The 27,613-nt window shown below is 47.9% G+C and overlaps 1 long non-coding RNA gene across 2 annotated transcripts; it reads right to left on the minus strand.

The window, feature by feature from the left end:
- Positions 1–5,960: 5,960 nt before the first annotated feature.
- Positions 5,961–27,312, minus strand: LOC108705933. Of its 2 annotated transcripts, XR_005963234.1 has the most exons (6): positions 26,976–27,312; positions 26,786–26,892; positions 26,625–26,675; positions 26,395–26,531; positions 24,718–24,992; positions 5,961–16,072 (listed from the first exon to the last, which is right to left on the minus strand). It is a non-coding gene; the product is annotated as an uncharacterized LOC108705933 (long non-coding RNA). The 2 variants fall into 2 exon arrangements; XR_005963233.1 differs by having other exon boundaries at positions 26,786–27,308.
- Between the last annotated feature and the right edge of the window lie 301 nt (positions 27,313–27,613).

The following is a 27,613-nucleotide window of genomic DNA, read 5'->3' on the forward strand; positions in this document are numbered from 1 at the left end:
ATACTCTGCCCACCCTTTGCTCCCTGTGTGCTATACTCTGCCCTCCCTATGCTCCGTGTGCCATACTCTGCCCTCCCTATGCTCCGTGTGCCATACTCTGCCCTCCCTATGCTCCCTGTGTGCCATACTCTGCCTGCCGTATGTTCTCTGTGTGTGCCATACTCTGCATGCCCTTTGCTCCCTGTGTGTGCCATATTCTGCAAGCCCTTTTGCTCCCTGTGTGCCTTACTCTACCCGCCCTATGATCCCTGTGTGTGCCATATTCCATACTTTGCCTGCCCTATGCTCTGTGTGCCATACTCTGCCTACCCTAAGCTCCCGTTGTGTGCCATACTCTGCCTGTTTATGCTCCCTGTGTGTGCCATACTCTGCCTGCCTTTCGCTCCTTGTGTGTGCGCCATCTCCTGCTGCCCTATGTTATCTGTGTGTGTGCCATACTCTGCCCGCCCTACACTCCCTGTGTGTGCCATACTCTGCCCGCCTATGCTCCTTGTGTGTGCCATACTCTGTCCTCCCTATGCTCCGTGTGTGCCATACTCTGCCCATTCCATGCTCTCTGTGTGTGCACCATACTCTGCCCACCTATGCTCCTTGTGTGTGTGCCATACTATGCCTTCCCTATCAGGGGTGCTGCACCAATGAGGTGAGTTCAGACACCCTTTATGCTCTCTCTGTGCCATACTCTGCCTGCCCTATGCTCCTTGTGTGTTCCATACTCTGTCACACCTATGCTCCCTTTGTGTGTCATAATCTGCATGCCCTTTGCTCCCTGTGTGTGCCGTACTCTGCATGCCCTTTGCTCCCTGTGTGTGCCATACTCTGCCCACCTTTGCTCCCTGTGTGCCATACTCTGCCCTCCCTATGCTCCGTGTGCCATACTCTGCCCTCCCTATGCTCCGTGTGCCATACTCTGCCCTCCCTATGCTCCGTGTGCCATACTCTGCCCTCCCTATGCTCCGTGTGCTATACTCTGCCCTCCCTATGCTCCGTGTGCCATACTCTGCCCTCCCTATGCTCCCTGTGTGTGCCATACTCTGCCTGCCGTATGCTCCCTTTGTGTGCCATACTCTGCCTGTCCTATGCTCCCTGTGTGTTGCCATACTCTGCCTACCCTAAGCTCCCTGTTTGTGCCATACTCTGCATGCCTTTCGCTCCTTGTGTGTGCGCCATCTCCTGCCACCCTATGTTATCTGTGTGTGCCATATTCTGCCTGCCCTATGCTCCCTGTGTGTGCCATACTCTGCCCGCCCTATACTCCCCGTGTGTGCCATACTCTGCCTGCCATATGCTCCCTGTGTGTGCGCCTTTCTCTGCCTACCCTAAGCTCCCTGTTTGTGCCATACTCTGCATGCCTTTCGCTCCTTGTGTGTGCGCCATCTCCTGCCGCCCTATGTTATCTGTGTGTGCCATATTCTGCCTGCCCTATGCTCCCTGTGTGTGCCATACTCTGCCCTCCCTATGCTCCCTGTTTGTGCCATACTCTGCATGCCTTTCGCTCCTTGTGTGTGCGCCATCTCCTGCCGCCCTATGTTATCTGTGTGTCCTATGCTCCCTGTGAGTTCCATACTATGCCTGCCCTATGCTCTGTGTGCCATACTCTGCCTACCCTAAGCTCCCGTTGTGTGCCATACTCTGCCTGTTTATGCTCCCTGTGTGTGCCATACTCTGCCTGCCTTATGCTCCCTGTTTGTGCCATACTCTGCATGCCTTTCGCTCCTTGTGTGTGCGCCATCTCCTGCCGCCCTATGTTATCTGTGTGTGCCATATTCTGCCTGCCCTATGCTCCCTGTGTGTGCCATACTCTGCCCACCCTACGCTCCCTGTGTGTGCCATACTCTGCCCATTCCATGCTCTCTGTGTGTGCACCATACTCTGCCCACCTATGCTCCTTGTGTGTGTGCCATACTATGCCTTCCCTATCAGGGTGCGCCACCAATGAGGCGAGTTCAGACACCCTTTATGCTCCTCTGTGCCATACTCTGCCTGCCCTATGCTCCTTGTGTGTTCCATACTCTGTCACACCTATGCTCCCTTTGTGTGTCATAATCTGCATGCCCTTTGCTCCCTGTGTGTGCCGTACTCTGCATGCCCTTTGCTCCCTGTGTGTGCCATACTCTGCCCACCCTTTGCTCCCTGTGTGTGCCATACTCTGCCCACCCTTTGCTCCCTGTGTGCTATACTCTGCCCTCCCTATGCTCCGTGTGCCATACTCTGCCCTCCCTATGCTCCGTGTGCCATACTCTGCCCTCCCTATGCTCCGTGTGCCATACTCTGCCCTCCCTATGCTCCATGTGCCATACTCTGCCCTCCCTATGCTCCGTGTGCTATACTCTGCCCTCCCTATGCTCCATGTGCCATACTCTGCCCTCCCTATGCTCCCTGTGTGTGCCATACTCTGCCTGCCGTATGCTCCTTTGTGTGCCATACTCTGCCTGTCCTATGCTCCCTGTGTGTGCCATATCTGCCTACCCTAAGCTCCCTGTTTGTGCCATACTCTGCATGCCTTTCGCTCCTTGTGTGTGCGCCATCTCCTGCCGCCCTATGTTATCTGTGTGTGCCATATTCTGCCTGCCCTATGCTCCCTGTGTGTGCCACACTCTGCCCGCCCTATACTCCCTGTGTGTGCCATACTCTGCCTGCCATATGCTCCCTGTGTGTGCGCCTTCCTCTGCCTACCCTAAGCTCCCGTTGTGTGCCATACTCTGCCAACTATGCTCCCTTTGTGTGCCATACTCTGCCTGTCCTATGCTCCCTGTGAGTTCCATACTATGCCTGCCCTATGCTCTGTGTGCCATACTCTGCCTACCCTAAGCTCCCGTTGTGTGCCATACTCTGCCTGCCTTATGCTCCCTGTTTGTGCCATACTCTGCATGCCTTTCGCTCCTTGTGTGTGCGCCATCTCCTGCCGCCCTATGTTATCTGTGTGTGCCATATTCTGCCTGCTATATGCTCCCTGTGTGTGCCATACTCTGCCCGCCCTATACTCCCTGTGTGTGCCATACTCTGCCTGCCATATGCTCCCGTTGTGTGCCATACTCTGCCAACTATGCTCCCTTTGTGTGCCATACTCTGCCTGTGCTATGCTCCCTGTTTGTGCCATACTCTGCATGCCTTTCGCTCCTTGTGTGTGCGCCATCTCCTGCGCCCTGTTATCTGTGTGTGCCATATTCTGCCCTGCCCTATGCTCCCTGTGTGCCATACTCTGCCCGCCCTACACTCCCTTTGTGTGCCATACTCTGCCCGCCTATGCTCCTTGTGTGTGCCATACTCTGCCCCATGCACCATGTCTGTGCCATAGTCTGCCCTCCCTATGCTCCGCGTGTGCCATACTCTGCCCACCCTACGCTCCCTGTGTGTGCCATACTCTGCCCATTCCATGCTCTCTGTGTGTGCACCATACTCTGCCCACCTATGCTCCTTGTGTGTGCCATACTCTGCCCCATGCACCATGTGTGTGCCATAGTCTGCCCTCCCTATGCTCCGCGTGTGCCATACTCTGCCCACCCTACGCTCCCTGTGTGCCATACTCTGCCCATTCCATGCTCTCTGTGTGTGCACCATACTCTGCCCACCTATGCTCCTTGTGTGTGCCATACTATGCATTCCCTATCAGGGGTGCTCCACCAATGAAGCGAGTTCAGACACCCTTTATGCTCCCTCTGTGCCATACTCTGCCTGCCCTATGCTCCTTGTGTGTGCCATACTCTGCCTGCCCTATGCTCCTTGTGTGTGCCATACTCTGTCACACCTATGCTCCCTTTGTGTGTCATAATCTGCATGCCCTTTGCTCCCTGTGTGTGCCGTACTCTGCATGCCCTTTGCTCCCTGTGTGTGCCATACTCTGCTCCCTTTGTGTGCCATGCTCTGCGCTCCGTGTGTGCCATACTTTGCCCCATGCTCCCTGTGTGTGCCTTACTCTGCCCGCCCTATCTCCCTGTGTGTGTCAGACTCTGCCCCCTATGTTCCCTGTGTGTCACACTCTGCCTGTCCTATGCTCCCTGTGTGCCATACTCTACCTGCCCTATGCTCCCTGTGTGTGCAGTATTCTGCATGCCCTGTGCTCCCTGTGTGTGCATTACTGTTCCTGCCCTATGCTCCTTGTGTGCGGCATATTCTGCCCGCCCTATGTTCTCTGTGTGTCATACTCTGCCTGCCCTATGCTCCGTGCGTGCCATTCTCTGCCTGCTGTATGTTCTCTGTGTGTGCCATACTCTGCATGCCCTTTGCTCCCTGTGTGTGCCATATTCTGCAAGCCCTTTTGCTCCCTTTGTGCGTTACTCTGCCCGCCCTTCCTTCCCTGTGTGTGCCATACTCTGCATCCCCATGCTCCCTTTGTGTGCCTTACTTTACTCGCCCTATGCTCCCTGCATGTGCCTCAGTCTGCCCATCCTATGCTCCCTGCGTGTGCCGTACTCTGCCTGCCCTATGCTCCAAGTGTGTGCCGTACTCTGCCTGCCCTATGCTCCCTGTGTGTGCCATACTCTGCCTGCCCTATGCTCCCTGTGTGTGCCATACTGTGCCTGTCCTATGCTCCCTGTGTGTGCTTTACCCTGCCTGCCCTATACTCCCTGTGTGTGCTTTACCCTGCCTGCCATATGCTCCCTATGTGTGCCTTCCTTTGCCTGCCCTAAAGCTCCCTTTGTGTACCATACTCTGCCTGCCTTATGCACAGTTTGTGCCATACTCTGCATGCCCTTTTCTTCCTGTGTGTGCGCCATCCTCTGCTGCCCTGCGTTACCTGTGTGACATACTCTGCCCGCCCTACAATCCCTGTGTGTCATACTCTGCCCGTTCTACGCTCCCTGTGTGTGCGCCATACTCTGCCCACCTATGCTCCTTGTGTGTGCCATACTATGCCTGCCTTATCAGGGGCGCTCCACCAATGAGGCGAGTTGAGACACTCACTTCAGACAGCAGCACCCCCTGGTTGCCTGGGGCGGCAAATATGTAGCTCCTGGTAATTAAGAGCCGAATTTCCATTTTTCAACCCGGCAATTTGGCTCTTTTAGTGCAGAGAGTACAATTGTGCTCACTACACTAGTGACTGGACCGCCCACGACCCCTTCCGGCTTGACGTGGAACGCCTCCGACCCACACCGGCGCTGAAAGGCGAGTGACAGGGGCAGGGGTGGGAAAATTAAGGCAAAATGGACATGACATCACCCGAGCGCCCTGTATGTCATATTCTGCCCGCCTTATGATCCATGTGCCATACTCTGTCCGCCCTATACTCCCTGTGTGCATTACTGTTCCCACCCTATGCTCCCTGTGTGTGCGCCTTAGACTGCCCGCCCTCCCTTTCCTGTGTATGCCATAATCTGCCTGCCCATGCTCCCTGTGTGTGTCTTACTCTGCCCGCCCAATGTTCGCTGTGTGCCATACTCTGCTCCTATGCTCCCTGTGTGTGTGCCATACTCTGCTCGCACTGTTACCTCTGTGCCATTCTCTGCCCGCCATGTGTTCTCTGTGTGTGCCCATACTCTGCCCACCCCACGCTCCCTGTGTGCGCGCACTATACTCTGCCTGTGTATGCTCCTTGTTTGTTTCTTAATATGCCTGCCCTACACTCCCTGTGTGCCATACTCTGCCTGCCCTATCAGGGGTGCTCGACCAATGAGGTGAGTTGAGACACTTGCCTCAGACAGCAGCGCCCCTCTTGTTGCCAGGGGTGGCAAATATGCCATTCCTGGTAACTAAGAGCTGAATTTCCATTTTTCAACCCGGAAATTTAGCTCTTTCAGTGCAGAGTGTGCGATTGTGCATTCTGCAGTATCGACTGGACCACCCACAACCCCCACGGCGTGATGTGGAATGCCCCTCCGGCGCTGAAAGGAGAGTGCTGTGGGGCGGGAAAATGATGGCTGCCTCAGGCGGCAAAATTGACATGATCATCCCTGTGACCTATGCTCCCTGTATGTGCCATGCTCTGCCTTTCCTGTGCTCACTGGGTGTGTGTGCACCATACTCTGCCTGCCCTCTGTGTGCCATATTCTGCCTGCCTACGCTCCCTGTGTGTCCCAGTCAATTGATAGGATAGTTCTGGTGCCTTTGTCATGGGGAACAGGGCAGGAACTAGGGGTAGGCAACCTCCTAGGGTGCAAGTTAAGAGGGGGTGCTATTAAAAGAAAAAAAATTGCACTGATTCTTCTACAACATGCTTCTGCATGAAGCAATTAGTAATGGCTAATGCAAGGGGCTTGGTGGAAGACACGCCGTTTCCAGAGGGTAACCTTGAGTACCCAAAAGTCATGGCCCGCCTCTGATGGGGAATTTGCTTGTTGGCATAGAACTAATATATTGATGGTTGTAGCCTTTTGTGTCAGGAACCCAAACTTTGACATCCACATTGAGTAAAGAGATTGGCCAGGAAGCCCCAACACTGGTTGCCCTGCCTCCTTCGCTATGACCACTATTATAGGTTTCTGCATGGAATGGGGAAGGTGACCCTTGGTTTGGGCTTTAGCCAAAGTCCTGTGTACGTGGGGAATTAAAGTCCTGGTTCTCGCCAAGTAACGAGGCCGGAAACCTTTCCAGCCCAGAGGTTTTATTTGGGAGGGAGACTGGATGGCTAGTTAGATTGGGGAGTCAAGTTAGGCCTTCTGTGGGGGGGTCTAATGAGTTTAGGGGTATTCAAGAGAAGTGGGCATTTATTTAAGGTTTATTTATTTATAAAAGGTTTCATAGTAGGCAGCAAATTCATGGTCTACACATGATATGGTGGGGTACAAGTTTGTTGGCACCTATTGCTGTGGGAGCCTCATCTGGTACAGTTTTACAGCCAAATTCACATATTGACCAGCAGCAAATATTAAAATTTTTTGCTTCTCCAGGAAACAGAATGAAGTCTTATTGTGGCAGAAAAAAAACCCTCAAATGCCAACGTCAATATCTGCATTTCTCTATAGATTTTGTTTTACTTATAAATAAAAATAAATAAAAAAAATCTGTTGACTCCAGTGCATTTCTACGTTAAAAGGAGAAGGAATAGCATTTTACAATTGAGCTGGCGCTCCGATTAACAGAAAACCGCACCAGCTTGGGGTTTTTCTACAGAGCACCATGGAGAGATTTTCCTGCTTCATCGGTTTTCAGACGCATGCACAGTAGAGCAAAATAGGCGGCTTTTTCGTTGAAGCAACTGCGAGAAGACCTGAAGAAGCAGGAAGAGGATCTCTCCATGGTGGTCGCTAGAAGAACCCCGGGCTGGTGTGGTTTTCTGCTGACAAAAATGGAAACAACCTTTAGGTGGAATGAAAAGTACTTTTTCTTACAATCCAAGTTCTCTATAAGGGGCTGTTATTAATTCAACACTCACAAGCTAAGGTGTGGAGTTAATTAAGAGTGCACCACTGGGACTGGCCAAGGCTCAGTCAGGAGATCAGGGCTGGATTTACATAGTAAGTGCCCCTAAGGCCACTGCCGTTCGTCTCCCCTTTATTCATGCAAAATTCCATCATCTGGACCGGAGCAATGGGGATTGGCACACGGGAAATGAAAAAAAATCCAACTCATCCCCTATGTCTTTGAACCAATGTGGGTGTCGTTGGACTGCCGCCCCTAAAATCCTGCCGCCCTAAGCCCGGGCCTTTTCACAAATCCGGAAATATAAGATGAATGTAAGCTTTGATGGACATGGAGAGGTACATACAACACCTTGCAGATAGGGCACCAGCCAGAGCTCAACCACAGCTGGGGCTGTACATTCCAAACAAGACTACTCACCCATCTGCTTATTCATTTCATGGGTGTGGGAGGGAACCCATAAACAAACACAGATGGGATTTGATATATATATTTGATATATCTGTAGAGAGACCTCATTTATTCTGCATGTAAAAGACAACCACACAAGGCTGGATTCAAACTCATGTCTCCAATGAGCCAAGTGTAATGAACTTACCACTAGACCACGTTTCCCTACGCTCTCTCCTTTATATTTAAGAACTTGTGATTATTCCCAAAGTGCCACAAAGTTTTGGGCTGTCCTGCTGTAAATACAGGTGTTTGCTGGAGGAACAGATCCAGCGCTGGCTCTTGATTGGCTCAGATTCACCTCTTATTTTCTTGTATAACAAATGGGCAACTTTAGTGTTGACTCTTCCTCCATTTGCTATGGAGTATTAATAAGGGTGTGAGCAGATATCAGAGACCTGACCTGGTAGCCTAGGGGTAAGTGTGTTAGACTTGGCTCACTGGGGACATGAGTTCAAATCCAGCCGTAGTCTGAAAGGTGTTTTGTCTTCTCTCTAAGTGCTGAATACAAATGTCCATGATATAATTACCAAAGACAAGGCTATTTCTTGTGCAGTGAGGTGGCTAAATGGGTAGTACTCCTGCACAGCAGAACTCAGGGGCCTGAGTTCAAATCCCGTCTGTGACTGTGTGTAGCGATGGGGGTGTGGTCCGTCCCACACCCAAGAGAAGCACAGGCAGATGGGGGAAGGTGGCGAATTGGGCCGTGCGGCTGCACAGCAGCACTCATAAGCAAGTTCAAATCTCATATGTAGATTGTAAAGTGGGCAATAATAACATGGTTGGAACACATGGCCTTGCAGCTCTGGGGCCCCAGCTCTGGCTGGTCAAAAAGGGCGGCTCCTGATGATGGTTGGGTTCCAAGACCCAAGGGCGATTCGTAATGAAGGTCGGAGACTAAGCTCTGACTGGGGCCCCATCTGCAAGGCGTTTGTGTGTTCCTCTCCATGTAATTAACCACTTCAGACGAGCCCCACTGGGGCAACCCCCGCCCCAGTGGTGCTCTCCCTCACCTGGTTAAGGCCAAGGAGGGAGAGTACCGGGCCAAGGTGAGAGAGAGGCAGGCCAAAGGGGGAGTTGACCCAGGGGGTTATCCAGAAAGAATGGGTGAAAAAAGTGGGACTTGGTAATGTTTACATTACTTATCCTATATAGGGGAAGGGGCTCCCACCAACAAGATGCATAACCCACTCTTTTTCTGGAATGGAACTTGAACATCCTTTGGGAGGAGTTGGGTCTTGGAACCCAGCCTACAGGAGGAGTCATCATTCTGAGTTGAAACCCAGCTATCATGGGGAATCAGACTCAGGACCCAACCTTCAGGAGAAGTCACCCTTTTGAGTTGACACCCAGCAATCATGGGGAATCAGACTCAGGACCCAGCCTTCAGGAGGAGTCATCCTTTTGAGTTGACACCCAGCAATCATGGGGAATCAGACTCAGGACCCAGCCTTCAGGAGGAGTCATCCTTTTGAGTTGACACCCAGCAATCATGGGGAATCAGACTCAGGACCCAGCCTTCAGGAGGAGTCATCCTTTTGAGTTGACACCCAGCAATCATGGGGAATCAGACTCAGGACCCAGCCTTCAGGAGGAGTCATCCTTTTGAGTTGACACCCAGCAATCATGGGGAATCAGACTCAGGACCCAGCCTTCAGGAGGAGTCATCCTTTTGAGTTGACACCCAGCAATCATGGGGAATCAGACTCAGGACCCAACCTTCAGGAGGAGTCATCCTTTTGAGTTGACACCCAGCAATCATGGGGAATCAGACTCAGGACCCAGCCTTCAGGAGGAGCCACCCTTTTGAGTTGAAACCCAGCAATCATGGGGAATCAAACTCAGGACCTTTGCATTACAAGGGCAACCAACAACCACCAAGCTATTGCATCCCTTGATACAAACTAATGTTTTTTTCGTAACTATATAGTTTATACAAGTAAAGACAACACTTTAAATGGATCACTTACCCCAGTGCTACAAGAGGAATTGAACTCAAGACCTTTGCATTACAAGGGCAACCAACAACCTCTGAGCTATCGGATCCCTTGATACAAACTAATGTTTTTTCGTAACTATATAGTTCATACAGGTTCAGACAACACTATAAAGGGATCACTTACCCCAGTGCTACAAGAGGAATCAAACTTAGAACTCTCATGCGCAAAGGCAAACAACAACCTCTGAGCCACCTCATCCCTTAACACAAACCAATGTTTTCTCCTAACTATATAGTTCATACAGGTTCAAACAATACTTTAAAGGGATCACTTACCCCAGTGCTACAAGAGGAATCGAACTCAGAACCTTTGCATTACAAGGGCAACCAACAACCTCTGAGCTATTGCATCCCTTGATCCAAACCACTGTTTTTTCATAAATATATAACGCATACAAGTTCAGACCACACTCTAAAGCAGCGGCTCGGGAGCAACATGTTGCTCTCAGAACCTTCGGATATTGCTCCCAGTGGCTTCAAATCAGGTGCTTATTTTTGAATTCCAGGCTTGGAGGCAAGTTTTGGTTGTATAAAACCATGTGTAGTGCCAAATAGAGCCTCCTGTAGGCTGCCAGTCCACATAGGAGATACCAGCACCCAATCACAGCCCTTATTTGGAAGCTTACATAGCTCTCCAATATCATTTACACTTGAATGTGGCTCATGGGTAAAAACGGTTGGGGATCCCTGCTCTAAATGGATCTCTTATCTCAGTGCTACAAGGGCAATCCAACTCAGAAACGTTGTGCAACATCCCAGGGGTCTGAGAGCAATAGATTGACACACCAATAGCCAGCAAGCCATTGCATAGTGGCTTATAAATGTTGATTAGAATTGGCCATTCTATAACATACTTAAAGTTAAAGGTGAACCACCTGTTTTAAAGGTACTTGCATCCTGACGTACCTGCACTTCCATAGAAGTGGTTTCTTTTGCTGGAAGTTTCCTCGTTTTTACAGCTGCAAATTAAGATTTAGCTTCAGTTCAAGATTTGGCTGTATCCCTTGTGACGTGCGAGTCCAAAATAGTGTATTTAGTGGATCCCTACTAGTCACAAGCGAAACTGGCCCATGTCACTAGTCCAAAGAATTGCAAATTTCACCAAATACCTTGGAGTTAATGGATGTTTTTTTTCCACAGTGTATTTCCTTTTTCTCTGTAATAATAAAACAGTCGCTTGTACTTGATCCCAACTAAGATATAATTAATCCTTATTGGAACCAACCCCAGTTTATTGGGATTAATGTTTACTGGATTTTCCTGTATTCTGGATAATAGGTCCCATACCTGTACTAAAAACAGTAAAAGAAGATAAAAGAATGGCACATATCCTCCAGGAAGGAGCACCCTAACCCCTGCCTCCTATCCAAGTCCCCATCAAAGTCTCTCCAACTCCTGCAGGAGCCCAGGCCAAATGAATAAGGTGCAAGTGTGGGTAGCCAATACTCTGCTCCTGTGTAGCACTTGTGCCAAATACACACTTATTGCCGTCTATAATCTCAAAGAATTGCAAGAAGTAAAGTGCAAAGGATGTTGCAGTTTCAAGTGGTTTTTGACCAGATAGATTGCACGTCATTTTGGTAAAGGGCACAGTTCAACATGGCAGCCATTCACATTTTAGGGCCAACAGATTGGCGCACATAGCAGTTCCTACGCTGGTTCAGAACCGCGGCTATTCCTGCAGGCGGCAGGCAACTCCTCCAGATATATTGAGGTACCAGAATTAACCCCATGGCAGCAGTAGATCTTATACTTTTTGCCACAGTGTTTGTAAAAACATTACCACTTGTTTTGTCATGGAGGGATCTAGTTCCTTAAGAGGACATTCAATCAGCCAAAGCTGTTGGCCAAAGAGTCCAACAAAAAAGCCTGATAAAGGGCAAGAATGTAAAAAAAAGTGCAAACATACTCTAAGAAAGTCAGAGACCATTAACTGTGCCGACTGTAAGACCTTACAACCACCACATTTATCGCCGCAAGATAACCCAACTGAGACCAATTCAGTACTCCTAGAATCACAAGGCAACAAGGAGCCCCAAACCCAAGGAGTCAATAGTACTCCTAGGCCAGGTAATGTTGCAGAAACAATGTCCACAACTACCCCTCAGCTAGGGGATTTCTTAGAATGGATAAAAAAAAAGTTCCATTCTCCCAACCTTCAGCCACAAGCTACCAAATGCAAAGCACAGGAGTCCCCACCTGACTTATCTGATGCTGAGGAAGGTCCATTATTCAGTAATGAGGTTTATTCATTTCATGACTCAGAGCTGAGGCTCTCAGATAAGGCATATAGAGACTCAGATTCTGAACAAGCCTCATGTACAAAACCAGACAAATAAAAAAAAAATAAAAAAAACACTCAAAGACACGATGGAGACCTTGGAACTAAAAGATGAGACCATTGCAGTGTCTAAAGCAGATAAAGTGTTAGGTGTCCATCAAAGGAAAGCACACTCATTTCCTATGTTTGGCTCAATCACGAAGACTATGACACAGAATGGCTACAAGCAGATCGCCAGTTTGCACTGACCAAATGATTTTAAGATACTTATCCAGTTCCTGAGGAACATTGGAAAGTATGGGAAAAGCCACCTAAAGTAGACTCCACCATTGCTAGACGTTCCAAACAAACTACACTCCCTACTGAAGACGCAGTAAGGAGTGTAAAAAGTCCTCTCTAAAAGATTCTGGGAACTGGCCCATGATCCATCCACCTCGGCACAAGAACTAGCTGGAGACATCAACATGTTTAATGACTTGGCCTTGGAAATCATCTGCTTTGCCGCAAAGTCAGTAGCCAATTCGGTGGTAGCCAGCTGAGCACTATGGCTACAACACTGGTCAGGGGATACAGCCTCAGAATAAACTATTGGGTCTGTACTATACAGGAGAATTCTTATTTGGACCAAATTATAAACAAATCATTACAGATGTTACAGGAGGGAAGAACACCTTCCTTCCACTAGGAAAAAGTCATTATACTGATCAATCAAAGAAATTTACCACCAGGCAAACACGGTCCACACTTAGCAGCAATTTTCACTCATCCAGTTTTCGTTACACCAGTAGAAAGCAGTATTCAAAAGGCAATAGGCAACAGTCAAGCAGACCCAGAAAGCCTGTCGCTACAAAACCTAACTCAGCATGACTGCCTTAAACACAGCCCAGCTTCCAGAGTAGGGGGTCCCCTCACTAGATTCCTCTCCTGCTGGAGAGCACACGTTATGGACAATTGGGTTCTTCAAATTATTCAACACATCTACAAAACACATTTTGACCACAATTCCACCAAGAGGATTTGTTACATCGGTGGTACCCACACACAAAAGTAACATGCCCTACACCAGGCGATAACATCTCTATGTTATCTATCTTTATGGTCGGCAGTCATCACAACTGTTCCAGAACAGTACAAGTTCAAAGGGTTCTACTCAAACCTCTTCCTGGTGGCAAAACGAGGATCCATTCCGAGCAATACTAAATATCAAACATCTAAACGTATCCACAACCACAAGTTCAAAACGGAATCATTTCAGCGATAGCTGACAAGTAGTCACCAAATGGGGATGCCAGAAATAGACATCTTAGCATCCAGACACAATAGTGCCATGTAATTGCTCCAGTACCAGGGATCCAGGAGTGGCATTCAAACATGCCTTAGTGATTCCCTGGAACTTCTAATGGGTTTATTCCTTTTCCCCCATTGGCGATATTATCCAGAGTCATCATCAAGATCAAGCATGAAGGGTAACAACAATACTTGTTGCCCTGCATTGGGCCAATAGACTCTGGTACACAGACCTAGGCATGTCCATATCCAGACCATGGAGGCAACCACTACAACCGGAACCTCTTCTCCAGGGCCCAGCTCGGCACCCCATTAGACCATGCTCCATTTATGGCATTTGAGACCAATTTATGGGCCAAGAGATGATTTTCCCCACCAGTGATAGACATCCTGCTACGGACAAGGAAAGTGTCAAACCTTTCTCTTGTGGTGCTCCTTCAGACAACTCATCAGCACACCACAAGTTGTGACCCTTTAATCCCAGATATCAGCTCTCTCAATACTATTCCACTTCAAGTGGGCAGAACATCCAGCAGGTCTTACAAGGGGCTCTGTGAATCACACCCCCCCCCTTCGAAACCTGACTCCTCCATGGGCTGGTGCTGTCAGTCATAAAGAAGGCACCATTTGAACCTCTCCATTCCTGTGATCTCAAGTGGCTGACCCTGAAAGTCACATTCCTTATTGCGATCACTTCAGCCAAAAGAGTAACCAAAATGGCAGCGCTGTCACATAAGGAACCATGGCTGATTCTCTACAACAACAAGGAAGTCCCTCCTACAGTTCCTATTTTCCTACGAAAAGTGGTATCTGGATTCCATATCAACCAGGAAATTGTTCTCCCGTCCTTTTGCCCAAACCCCAAGAATGAAAAAGAAAAACAGCTACATAAGCTGTGGTGCAGGCAATCAAGATTTACAAAGAGCAGACGCTTCAGGTCTCCTACTCTCCAGCACATAGAGGCTACTACTGCAGGATGGCTTGTAGAGACAATTAATCAGGCCTACACTCAACCAAAAACAGCAACCGTTCCAGGTTCCAGATCCCTCTACAAGAGCACAAAGTACTTCCTGGGCCCATCAGAACTTGGCTACCTCGGAGCAGATCTATAGAGTAGCCACATGGGCTTCACCCAACACTTTTAGCAAACTTTATCAGTTGCATGTTTTCGCATCTACACCGGCCGTGTTTGGCCTCAAAGTTTTACAAGTTGCAGTGGCTTAAGTGGAATAGATAACCAAACCATTCAGCATACCCAACCTATGTTTTACAGGACGTCTGCACTGACAGGAGGGACTAGAGAAAAAGGAATTTTATACGCAATGTAAAATGCTTTTCTAGTAGGCCCGAAATGTCAGTGCAGTAAATCCTACACAGGCTGATTTTAGTATGGGTGACAGGTCTCTCTTTTGCTCTCTCTATCATTACCCTCATACAACTGCCTCTTGATCTTCCTGGCTGTCTAGTGATAACCTCACTGAGCTTTGCAACAGAACTAGGAAACAGAGGTGGAGCCAGACTATATATCCTGAGTGAGGGGCCTGACAGTTTGGGCCTACTACGAGCTGTATGCTTACACAGGAGCAGTGTATCAGCTCCCCCTCACTTGCACCTCATTCATTCAGCCTGGGCTCCTGGGGGAGTTGGACAGATTTGATGGGGACTTGGATAGGAAACAGGGGTGCTCCTTCCTGGAGGAGATGTGCCATTCTTTTATCTTCTTTTACTGGTTGTAGTACAAACTGTTGTTTAACATGTTCATTTGAGTTAAGTTTTATGGTTCATAAATAAGGTTGTCCTTCTCTAGCCGCTGCCTGGTGTCCAGTTATTGGGGGAGAGGGACAAGAGGCAACGCAGACTCAACGCTGTATTTGTTGTAAAGGGAACTAGCGTGAGAAATGAGAATAAAAATAAATAAATAACATTGTCCTTTTCTAGCTAATCGTGCTGCCTGGTGTCCAGTCATTGAGGAGTGATGGGGTGGAGAGGGACAAGAGTAAAGGCCCCCATACACAGGCCAATAAAAACTGCTGACAGATCAAGTCGGGAGCTTCCCGATCGGTATTTGGCCGAAAGTCAGCCAGATGTTGATCGTGCATCTGTTCTTTGATGTGGCCAACCGTCCGTATTGCCAACGTTCTGAACCGATCATTGGGCCCAAGTGCCACTATCAGATCAGCCCGATATGGCTCACCTCAATGTTGGCATATTGGGGAGAGATCCACTCATTTGGCGATGCCTCCCTGTGTATGGCCATCTTAAGAAAGGCTCAGCCCTGGATTTGTCATAAAGTGAACCAGTGTGAGAATGAAAAGTAACATCAGCTTCACCTCATGGAACTAATGAACTTTCTAGATATAATATCTTAACATTGTGCACCATTCATGGCCTGAATCATCCCTGTAGCTTTTGTGTTTGTAAGGAACCACGGAGCATCTCAAAGCTACAAGTCCTTCTGCAGAGACCTGAATGTTGCCGTGTCCAGCTTATACAAGATTAAGTGTGAGACCCCTCTCCCTGTATGTGAACATGAGACAAATATTGATCAGTGATTGCAGAAGGACGGTCCCATTTTGGATGGAAGAATCTTATTCAAGTGGCACACAGAGTCAAGCTGGCAGTTAGACACATGCTCCATCCACTGCCAACTCAATGGCTCTGTTGTAGGAGACTCATCTCTTAGACAAACACAAGAAATCCCAATTGGATCACGCTAAACACATCTCATGTCCAATTCCTTCTAGCAGAATGTTCTGTGGAGAGAAGAGACAAAATTAGAGCATTTTAGTAAGTTACAATCCCCCTTATTAATAGATACTTCATTATCTGATCCAGGTTGTTTATAGTTAAATAAAAGCAAAGTGTCTCGTAGCAGCCCCCAAATAAATCCCATTAATGTCAGTGTAGGACAACACAATCAAACCAATGATGACGTATTTACCGCTATCTACCTTCAGCGGCTATCGAAACATGGGACATCTGGAAAGGCGTCACCAAGGTTTATAAATTAAACATAGTCATTAACCTTTCACAGGTACATTTAGTAATTCTAATGAAGGGGCAATGGAGTTATTGTGAATAATAGGGCTAATGTAATAAAGGGTGCAAATGTTTAACACTGGGATAATCAATAGTAACCAATCAGCAGGCAGCAGTTACTGGTCAGATGTCTGTCCATAGGTGTCTACGGGTCACTAAATCTGGATGAATTCTGCCCATTTTATTACCTTGCCCTTATACCAGGAGAAGGAGTTACAGTATATGGAGTTATATGGAGCAAGGGAGGAGTTATAGGAAGGGTTATATGGAGCAAAATAGGAGGTAGAGCAATTGGAGGGATTATAGAAAGAGTTATATGGAGGAGTTATAGGGATGGCTATATGGTGAAATAGAAGTTATAGGGAGGGTTATATAGAGCAATAAGAGCAGTTATAGAGATGGATTAGATGGAGATATAAGAGAAGATCTATTTGGTGTAATATGGAGAATTAAAGGCCCTTTAGGAGAGTAACACATAGCAACATGGCCAGAACTAGGGATAGGCAGGGTGGGCACATGACTAGGGAGCAGCTGTCGGGTGGGGAGTTACAGTTCTGTGCAAAGTTGGAGAGCGCAGGCTGAACAGTGAGGAAGTGAGTGACAGGGGTAGTGCAGGTGGGGTTGGTGGGAGTGTGTAAGTATACAGGGGGCAATACTACTTGGCCGGCTCTGTATAGCACCATTGTACTGTACGTCACCAATTCACCTGTGCAATGGGATGAGTTAATTCACTGACTGTCTGACGTCTTCTCAAGCCCCCCCCCCTTTGGAGGTGCAAACTTTGCTCAGGGCCCCACTTAGCTGATAACAATATTACACATATACTGATGTACCAGTCATTTAGCCATAGTTCCAACAATACCCAGGACATCAAAAGGAGATTTTGGAAAATCCTTTTCTCGTAGGCCCTCCTGTCTGTACAGGACAGTTTTGTCATCCTTCACCTTTGGCAGCAGGACAGAAGAATGCTGTTTCTTGGTCCCACCCCTTGTATAGAAGGTCTGGTTCCACCACTTCACCTCAGTTCTTTTTGGAAAGCTCAGTCAGTGGAGACAGTATAGTAGAAAGAAGAGCAAGAAACAACAGATAGAGATGATAGCGACAGAAGAGCTCCCATTTTCATACTAAAATCAGCTTGGGTGGCACTTACTGCACTGACAGTTTGAGTCCAAAATCTCCTTTTCTCTAGCGGCCCTCCTAACAGTGCAGATGTTAGGGGATGTCCAAAAGGTGTCCCTTTATCAGGGTGGGTATGACCCACCTGGTATGAGTTACAGCAGCCTGAAGAACTTTTCGGCCAAACGCGGCCAGTTGTTAAGTAAAAAACATTTAACTTGTAAAACGTAATGAATGTATTTGGTGAAGCCCAGGTGGCCACTTTGCAGATCTGTTCTGCCGTTGCCATATTGTTAAGTGCCCAAGATGTGCTCTGTGCCCTCTTGGTATGGGCCTTTACTGAGAATGGTCTGGGCTTTTGTTGGTAGTCATGGGCAATGCTGATAGTCTCTACCAAGAAGCGGGCAATCATCCTTTTCGATTTGGCTAGCTCTATATTTGTAACAGCATAGGAAATAACCAAGTTGTCAGAACGTTGGTACGATAAGGATCTTTTCAAACACACTCTCAATGCCTTCACCACGTCTAGTTTATGTAGAAGTTTTTCTCGCTCGTGTGTCGGTTGTGGGCAAAAAGACGGTAATATAATGTCCTGGTTGATATGGAATTCGGACACTACCTTGGGCAGGAAGCCTGGAACAGTCCTAAGTACAGCTTTGTCAGAGTGGATAGAGGTCCATGGGACTTTGCAGGATAAGGCGGCCAGTTCAGACATCTATTTTGCAGATGTGATCAAGTATGCAACTTTTAGTGAAAGCCACTTGAGGTCCCACGATGCCAGTGGTTCAAAGGGGGGTCTCTGCAATGCGGTCAGCAACAGTGGCAGATCCCAAGTTGGAAGTGGTTGCTTCAGCGGGGGGCATGCCCTGGCTTCCCCCCTAATAAATTGTTGGACCTCTGCTCTGTCTGCCCAAAATGTGTGGGTTAAGGTTGCCAGGGCTGACACCTATGTATTAAATGTATGGAGAGCTAGGCCTTTCCGGAAGCCTTCCGTTAGAAACTCTATTACTAGGCATGGAGACTCACCTTCCCAGTGGAGACCCTGTTGTTGGCACCAGGCTAGGAATGTCCTCCACATCTTGTAGAACACTATAGCTGAGAACTGCTTGCAATAGAATGTCTATGGCAACCTGTGAGTATCCCTGTCGTATCCACCACCCAGTCTCAATAGCCATGCCATCAAACTCAGGAGAGGCAGGTTGGGATGATTGAGTGGTCCCTGAGTGAGCAAGTTGGGCAATCCCCATGGTCTGGATATAGATATATTTGAACAAAGTTTGTGTAGCACACCCAGTTTGGCCAGTCGGGTGCTATGAGAATTGAGGTGGTCCTGCTCTGATCTATCTTTCTGATTATCCTGGGCAGGATGGCCAGAGGTGGAAATGTGTACACCATCCTAAAATCCCAGGGAATGACTAGGTCGTCCACGAATGCCGCCCTTGGGTCCTGTGTTCTGGCACAATAAATTGGAAGTTTGGTATTGTGTCTTGAGGCTAATGTCGATCACTGGGGTGCCCCATCTGTGTGAATACTGGTCGACTGTCATTCTGCTTAGTCTGCCTCCCAGTTCTGTACTCCTCGTATGAACACTGCTGAGAGATTGGGTTGTGCTCTGCCCATCTTAGGTTCCGTGTGACCTCCTGCATGGCCAACCTGCTTTGTGTGCCTCCCTGCTTGTTGACGTATGCCACAGCAGTGGTGTTGTCTGATTGTACTCTGACCGAGTGGGATCGTAGGAGTGACGACCAACCCTCCAGAGCTAGCGCGATTGCCCTCAGTTCCAGGACATTGATGGGTAGTGACTTTGGTAGACTAGCCCCCAATCTGTGAGGCTGGCATCTGTGGTCACGATCTCCCAGTGGATGGGGGCCCAGCTCCTGCCCTGTTTGAGGTTGTCCCGAACCTTCTACCACTGAAGGCTCTGCTGTGTTGTCTGAGAAATGGTTATTAATTGTTGCAAGTCTCAGTGTTCCATTGGTCCAGGATATTGTTCTAAAGTGAACGGATGGAACCTGGAAAAGGGGATGGCTTCCAGAGCCAACACCATGATTCCAAGTAGTCGTAGGCAATCCTCTGTGCGGATAGAAACGATTGGGATGTCGACGTTAGTCTGTCTATCCAGCCCTGGGGCAGAAACATCCTCTAAATTTTGGAGCCGAATTGTAAGACTAGAAATAGCTTGGCTGAAGCACACTCCAGTAATCTGAGGTAGGCTATTATTGGGGTTAAGAACTTGGTAAAGACACATCGCGCAGTACAGAGCACAAAGGGTAATGCTGTAAATTGGTAGCGGCGGTCCCTGATGGTGAATCGGAGGAACCTGCAAGATTCTGGGGAAATGGGTATGTGTAGGTAAGCGTCCTGTAAGTCTATGGAAGTCATAAAATGGTTTGGTTCCATGGCTGCGATGACTGACCAGTCAGATTCCATCTTGAACCTTCGATTGGTGACCCCTGGGTTTAAAAACTAAGTTCAGGATGGGTCTGAAGCTGTTTTTTTCTTACGCAGAAGAGATTTGAGTAGAACCCTCTCTATTTTTGCTTGTGTGGAACTTCCTGTATTACTCCTGTCTGGAGGAGCCGTAAGAGGGTTTAGGGTGTGGTGGAAGTTGTACGGAACCTCCTTGGCGTGCCTCAGTGCCTTAAATGAATGGTCACCAGTGGGTTGAGGTCCACAAAGTAGGCACCTTGTAAATCTATAAAACACAAGTGTAACAGAAATTTTTATTTTCTCTTTTAGGGCTACGTATGGGCCAATGCTATTCCTGGAGGACCCCACCTGATAACCCAATGGTTCTCCAGGAATTTTCATATGTCTGGCTAGTTAGTATAAACCTCTGCCCCATGCCATCAGGCCCTTGCCTCTGGCCCCGGAACATTGGGCCCGTGCCTCAGGCCCCCGAAACATTGGGGCTACCTGCCTCCAGCCTCAATCAATCTGGCCCCCTGCCTCCGGCCCCACTCCATCAGGCCCCTGCAACATTGGGGCTCCTGCCTCTGGCCCCACAACATCGGGCCCCCTGCCTCTGACCCCACTCCATCAGGGCCCCTGCTTCCTGCCCCCGCAACATCGGGGCTCCTGCCTCCAGCCCCACAACATCGGGGCCCCTGCCTATGGCCCCACAACATCGGGCCACTTGCCTCTGGCCCTCACAACATCGGGGTCCCCTGCCTCCGGCCCCACAACATCGGGTCACTTGCCTCAGGCCCCACAACACTAGGGCACCTGCCTCTGGCCCCACAACATCGAGCCCCTGCCTCTGGCCCCACAACATCGGGCCCCTGCCTCTGGCCCTCACAACATGGTGGCCCCTGCTTCTGGCCCCACAACATCAGACCACTTGCCTCCTGCCCCACAACATCGGGTCCATGCCTCCAGCCCGCATCAGTAGTTCTTTGCCACCATTACTCCCCTCCTTCACCACATGCCAAGACGGTTGCCCCCTGCCTCAGCTCACATACCCTCTGTCTGCCAATATCCCACCCCATCACCCCACCCCCCCCATCAGCCCTCTTGTTCCAGGACACAATATTAGTCTCCTTCTTTCCAGGTCACAACAGCCTACACTCTCAGCTCCCTCGCACCTCCCATCATTCCCCTGCCTCCTGTGAGCCACACTGGCCCTCTGCTCCTGTCCCACCACCATGCCCCCATCTTACTTTAGCCTTCAGCCCACACCATTGTACTCTTCCCTGTACTCCACACTCAGCCTCCACATCTACTAGCGCCCACCTCTAGCCCACATCATAGTCCCTTGCTTTAAGCCTAAATCATTGTCCCCCCTGCTTCCCAGCTACACTACTCACCTTCTCCCTTCCACCTTCACTCTCACATTCCACAACATCGGGTGCATTGATCCTGGTAGCAAATCCGATCGCCGTTAAGGGGTCAGGAAAGAATTTTTCCCTCTAGTCAAGTAGATTGGCCCAAGATTTTTAGATGTTTTTGCCTTCCTTGGGATCAAAGTGCCCGATTTTAGGGAAACCCCAATTATCAACCTATCATTTTTATTATTAATAAAGTTGTGGTTTCCTCACATTATCCCTAAAGATTTTGTATGTGTCATTATTCTGGGGTTTCAGGGGACTTGAGATCAAAGTCTTCTTATTTTATTTATAGACTACAGTAACTGTATGAAAATGTTCTTGCAATGAAAAGTGCATTTCTACATTTCTTCCCATTATTAAACCTAATGTAAAAGGAGTGTGACTGTGGGACAGCAGATATACGTAGTAGGGAGAGATGGTGTCTATAGTAACAAATAGTCTCTGGGAAGGGAGTGTGACTATGGGATAGCAGGTATAGTAGGGAGAGATGGTGTCTATAGTAACAGTGGATAATAGTCTCTGGAAGGGAGTGTGACTGTGGGATAGCAGGTATAGTAGGGAGTGATGGTGTCTATAGTAACAGTGGATAATAGTCTCTGGGAAGGGGAGTGTGACTGTGGGATAGCAGGTTATAGTAGGGAGAGATGGTGTCTATAGTAACAGTGGATAATAGTCTCTGGGAAGGGAGTGTGACTGTGGCATAGCAGGTATAGTAGGGAGAGATGGTGCCTATAGTAACAGTGGATAATAGTCTCTGGGAAATGAGTGTGACTGTGGGATAGCAGGTGTAGCAGGGAGGGATTGTGTCTATAGTAACAGTGGATAATAGTCTCTGGGAAGGGAGTGTGACTGTGGGATAGCAGGAATAGTAGGGAGGGATGGTGTCTATAGTAACAGTGGATAATAGTCTCTGGGAAGGGAGTGTGACTGTGGGATAGCAGGTATAGTAGGGAGGGATGGTGTCTATAGTAACAGTGGATAATAGTCTCTGGGAAGGCAGTGTGACTGTGGGATAGCAGGTATAGTGGGAGAATGGTGTCTATAGTAACAGTGAGATAATAGTCTCTGGGAAGGGAGTGTGACTGTGGGATAGCAGTATAGTAGGGAGAGATGGTGTCTATAGTAACAGTGGGATAATAGTCTCTGGGAAGGGAGTGTGACTGTGGGATAGCAGGTATAGTAGGGAGAGATGGTGCTATAGTAACAGTGGATAATAGTCTCTGGGAAGGGAGTGTGACTGTGGGATAGCAGGTATAGTAGGGAGAGATGGTGCCTATAGTAACAGTGGATAATAGTCTCTGGGAAGGGAGTGTGACTGTGGGACAGCAGGTATAGTAGGGAGAGACGTTGCCTATAGTAACAGTGGATAATAGTCTCTTGGAAGGGAGTGTGACTGTGGCATGGCAGGTATAGTAGGGAGAGATGGTGTCTATAGTAACAGTGGATAATAGTCTCTGAGAAGGGAGTGTGACTGTGGGATAGCAGGTATAGTAGGGAGAGATGGTGTCTATAGTAACAGTGGGATAATAGTCTCTGGAAGGAGTGTGACTGTGGATGCAGTATAGTAGGGAAGATGGTCTGCAGGAACAGGAGTGACTGTGGGATAGCGGCAAATGTAGGGAGAGATGGGCCTATAGAACAGTGGATATAGTGCTCTGGGAATGTGGAGTGTGGACTAGTGGGATAGCAGGTATAGTGGAGGATGGTGCCTATAGTAACAGTGATAATAGTCTCTGGGAAGGGAGTGTGACTGTGGGATAGCAGGTATAGTAGGGAGAGATGGTGCTATAGTAACAGTGGATAATAGTCTCTGGAAGGGAGTGTGACTGTGGGATAGCAGGTATAGTAGGAGAGATGGTGCCTATAGTAACAGTGGATAATAGTCTCTGGGAAGGAGTGTGACTGTGGGATAGCAGGTATAGTAGGGAGAGATGGTGTCTATAGTAACAGTGGATAATAGTCTCTGGGAAGGGAGTGTGACTGTGGGATAGCAGGTATAGTAGGGAGATGGTGTCTATAGTAACAGGTGGGATGATAGTCTCTAGGGAAGGGAGTTGTGACGTGGGATACAGTATGTAGGGAGAGATGGTGTCTATAGACAGGCTATAGTGGGGATGTCTATAGTACCATGGATAATGTTTGGAAGGAGTGTGACTGTGGATAGCAGGTATAGTAGGGAGAGATGGTGCTATAGTAACAGTGGATAATAGTCTCTGGGAAGGGAGTGTGACTGTGGGATAGCAGGTATAGTAGGGAGAGATGGTGCTATAGTAACAGTGGATAATAGTCTCTGGGAAGGGAGTGTGACTGTGGGATAGCAGGTATAGTAGGGAGAGATGGTGTCTATAGTAACAGTGGGATAATAGTCTCTGGGAAGGGAGTGTGACTGTGGGATAGCAGGTATAGTAGGGAGAGATGGTGCTATAGTAACAGTGGATAATAGTCTCTGGGAAGGGAGTGTGACTGTGGGATAGCAGGTATAGTAGGGAGAGATGGTGCCTATAGTAACAGTGGGATAATAGTCTCTGGGAAGGAGTGTGACTGTGGGATAGCAGGTATAGTAGGGAGAGATGGTGCCTATAGTAACAGTGGAATAGTCTCTGGAAGGGAGTGTGACTGTGGGATAGCAGGTATAGTAGGAGAGATGGTGCTATAGTAACAGTGATAATAGTCTCTGGGAAGGGAGTGTGACTGTGGGATAGCAGGTATAGTAGGGAGAGATGGGTGCCTATAGTAACAGTGGGATATAGTCTCTGGGAAGGGAGTGTGACTGTGGAATAGCAGGTATAGTAGGAGAGATGGTGCCTATAGTAACAGTGGATAATAGTCTCTGGGAAGGGAGTGTGACTGTGGGATAGCAGGTATAGTAGGGAGAGATGGTGCCTATAGTAACAGTGGATAATAGTCTCTGGGAAGGGAGTGTGACTGTGGGATAGCAGGTATAGTAGGGAGAGATGGTGTCTATAGTAACAGTGGATAATAGTCTCTGGGAAGGGAGTGTGACTGTGGGATAGCAGGTATAGTAGGGAGAGATGGTGCCTATAGTAACAGTCGGGATAGTTGTCTCTGGGAAGGGAGTGTGAGTGTGAAATAGCAGGTAGTGATTCAATTACTGATTAAATGTATGTGCCCCAAACCTATGGGTATAAAACATTAGCTGGCAGGTCAGACACATATTAGATATTGGAGGCTGTGGAATGACCCTAGAGGCTGTGGGATCCTTGATGCATTGGAGCAGCCCTAAGATGCAAATGGACAAAATGGAATGGACCAAATGTAGTAGATAAAATAAAGGTCTGTTTTGTTTGAACAAATAAGAAAAGGTGGCTGAACACAGCCATTGATAAAACACAATAAAACAGGATTTCTGGTCTGAACTAACTGGATAGAAATAACTGGAATGGGCACAGACTTACCTGGTGCTTTGCCTGGGGCTGGATTCTCTACAAGATGGGTGGTCCACGTCCTATATCAGGGTTCTGGGGTCATAGAGATAAAACTCCCTGTGGGTGTCAGGGCTGCTGATGTTGGTCCCTTGCACTTCTTTCTCTAGGCCGTGTGCCGACTGCTCCAGCATTTGGGCAGATTTATCATTCAGCAGACTTTCAGCAGCTGCACAAAATAGGAGACACTGGCTAAATGTTCCAAGATTGTGTCATTATTAGACTAGGGCAGAGCCAGGCGCCTCCTCCTGTTTGAAAGGAAGTTCAAGCAAAGATGAGAATCTAAACACTCACATACAGTATAATACGCCACATTGATGATCTCACACAGGTGCAAAACATTATTTTGGATGCAAACCTGGGCTCAACTAGTAATCAGCTGGGTTTTATATAGTGCCCTGACCTTGTACAGAACAGGAGGAGGGATAAATACGTGTGGCCCTAATAAGGGACCGGAGACATGCAGCCCCTTAGTATATAACTATATACTCCATACTGGGCATCAATATAAGGAAATGCCTAGGAATTCCGCAATTCACTTCCTCAGCCGGTCCCAAATTCCGTTCTCCCTCCGTTCTCCCTCCCACACCAAATGAACCAGCGCTAAACAGCTTGAGGATAGCCGTGCTCCTTTTATTTGGGTTTATGTGCCCTTTACCAAGCCTCTTAAACAGTGACACCTTCTAGGGTTTAAAGGGATACTGTCATGGGAAAAAAAATGTTTTCAAAATGAATCAGTTACTAGTGTTGCTCCAGCAGAATTCTGCACTGAAATCCATTTCTCAAAAGAGCAAACAGATTTTTTTATATTCAATTTTGAAATCTGACATGGGGCTAGACATATTGTCAATTTCCCAGCTGCCCCAAGTCATGTGACTTGTGCTCTGATAAACTTCAATCACTCTTTACTGCTGTACTGCAAGTTGGAGTGATATCACCCCCTCCCTTCCTCCCCCCAGCAGCCAAACAACAGAACAATGGGAAGGTAACCAGATAACAGCTCCCTAACACAAAATAACAGCTGGCTGGTAGATCTAAGAACAACACTCAAATACAGGTCCCACTGAGACACATTCAGTTACATTGAGAAGAAGAAACAACAGCCTGCCAGAAAGCATTTCTCTCCTAAAGTGCAGGCACAAGTCACATGACCAGGGGCAGCTGGGAAATTGACAATATGTCTAGCCCCATATCAGATTTTAAAAATTGATATAAAAAAATCTGTTTACTCTTTTGAGAAATGGATTTCAGTGCAGAATTCTGCTGGAGTAGCACTATTAACTGATGCATTTTGAAAAAAACATGTTTTTCGATGACAGTATCCCTTTAAGATTGGAGACTCACAAATGTTTAAAGTTCTGCAAGCCTTGAGATATATATCTCCAATGTTCAGCCACCAGTAGTTTCAAGGTGGCAAGGAGCAAGTAAATTGCAGAACGATTGGTAAAGGGCATATCAACCCCAAAGGTGAAGGAAAAGGAGCACTGCCCCTAATTGTGAATCACATAAAGGTGCACATTAGAGGAATTACTACACTATACTAGGCTATTTTGTTTTTGGTGTTGTCTATCCTCAAGCTGTTTAGCGCTGGTTCATCTCTTCATTTAATTTGGATACACGATCACTCGGGGGAGGTACATGCAGACTTACCGAACCAAAGCAGAAAGCCAGCTGCCAGCCCAGCACGGGCAGAGAAGAGCAGTTCCACTACAATCTGATAGGCCAGGGGAAGGCAGAATGCTCCTGAGAGAGTCGGAAGGAGGCACAGGGATCCTACAGGCTCATTACTGCAGAGAGAAATACACAGCAAATAATTATACAGCTTCATTTAAGGCAGAGGTGACAGTTGGAAAGCTAGAGCCACCCACATAGGAACTCACCAGCTCCAATCCTGTTCCACATGAAGTTACCATCAAAATTCGAGAGGTAACCTGTCAAATGACATAAGGCAGGGTCCACTGAGATGCAACGTTATATATATACACACCCCCCAGCACCACCACTTTTGCCTTTAGACTGCAGACTCCCCCAAAGTACTTACCTCCCAGAGCAAGCAGTATGTGTCTGAGGGGCGGACAACTGTCATCCAGAAAGAATCTCCTTTTCATATAGAGGGATATTAACTGCCAATTATAGACTTCATCAAACCTATGAGACAAGGAGGCAACAAATCACTGAGTGCCAGGACACACAGACCCATTAGTATTACACAGACAGACAGACATCCTTACACAACAGCCTGGGGATAGGATCCCTAGTCACAGGAATGTAAGAGCCACTAAATGAAGGTTGATGACAATGGTGATCACTAACGGAGATTTCAGAGACACGGCCATCCTGCGGGTACATGTGCCAGGGGGTAGGAATGGAGGGGCAGCAGTGGGGGCAATAAATAAGCACAAAGAGACCACGGGAAATACAGGAAGAAAAAGGGGGCGAGTAAGGAATATAGAGATACAACATCCTGCAAGAAAAGATGGAAAAGGCAGTGTTACTGGGTCTGAATCCAATATTCTCTGTATAGAACTACTGAGCTGATATTGTATAGATCAGGGAGCAACAAACGCATGCAAAAAGTTCCTGGGGCTTCTAAATAAGGGCTATGATTGGCTATTGGAAGCCCCTATATGGACTTGCAGCCTACAGGAGACTCTGTTAGGCAGTTTTTTATGCAACTAAGGCTTACCTTTAATAAATAATTTAAAAAATAAGCACCTGCTTTGAGGCCACTGGGAGCAACATCCAAGGGGTTGGGGAGTAACATGTTGCTCACGAGCTACTGGTATAGATTATAAGGGATAATGTACCCCCTATTGTAAATGATAAGGATATTAGAAGTCACTGAGGGGTTGTTCTGTGACCATATAAA

Source organism: Xenopus laevis, chromosome 8L (assembly GCF_017654675.1).
Source record: "Xenopus laevis strain J_2021 chromosome 8L, Xenopus_laevis_v10.1, whole genome shotgun sequence".
NCBI classification, from domain to species: Eukaryota; Metazoa; Chordata; class Amphibia; order Anura; family Pipidae; genus Xenopus; species Xenopus laevis.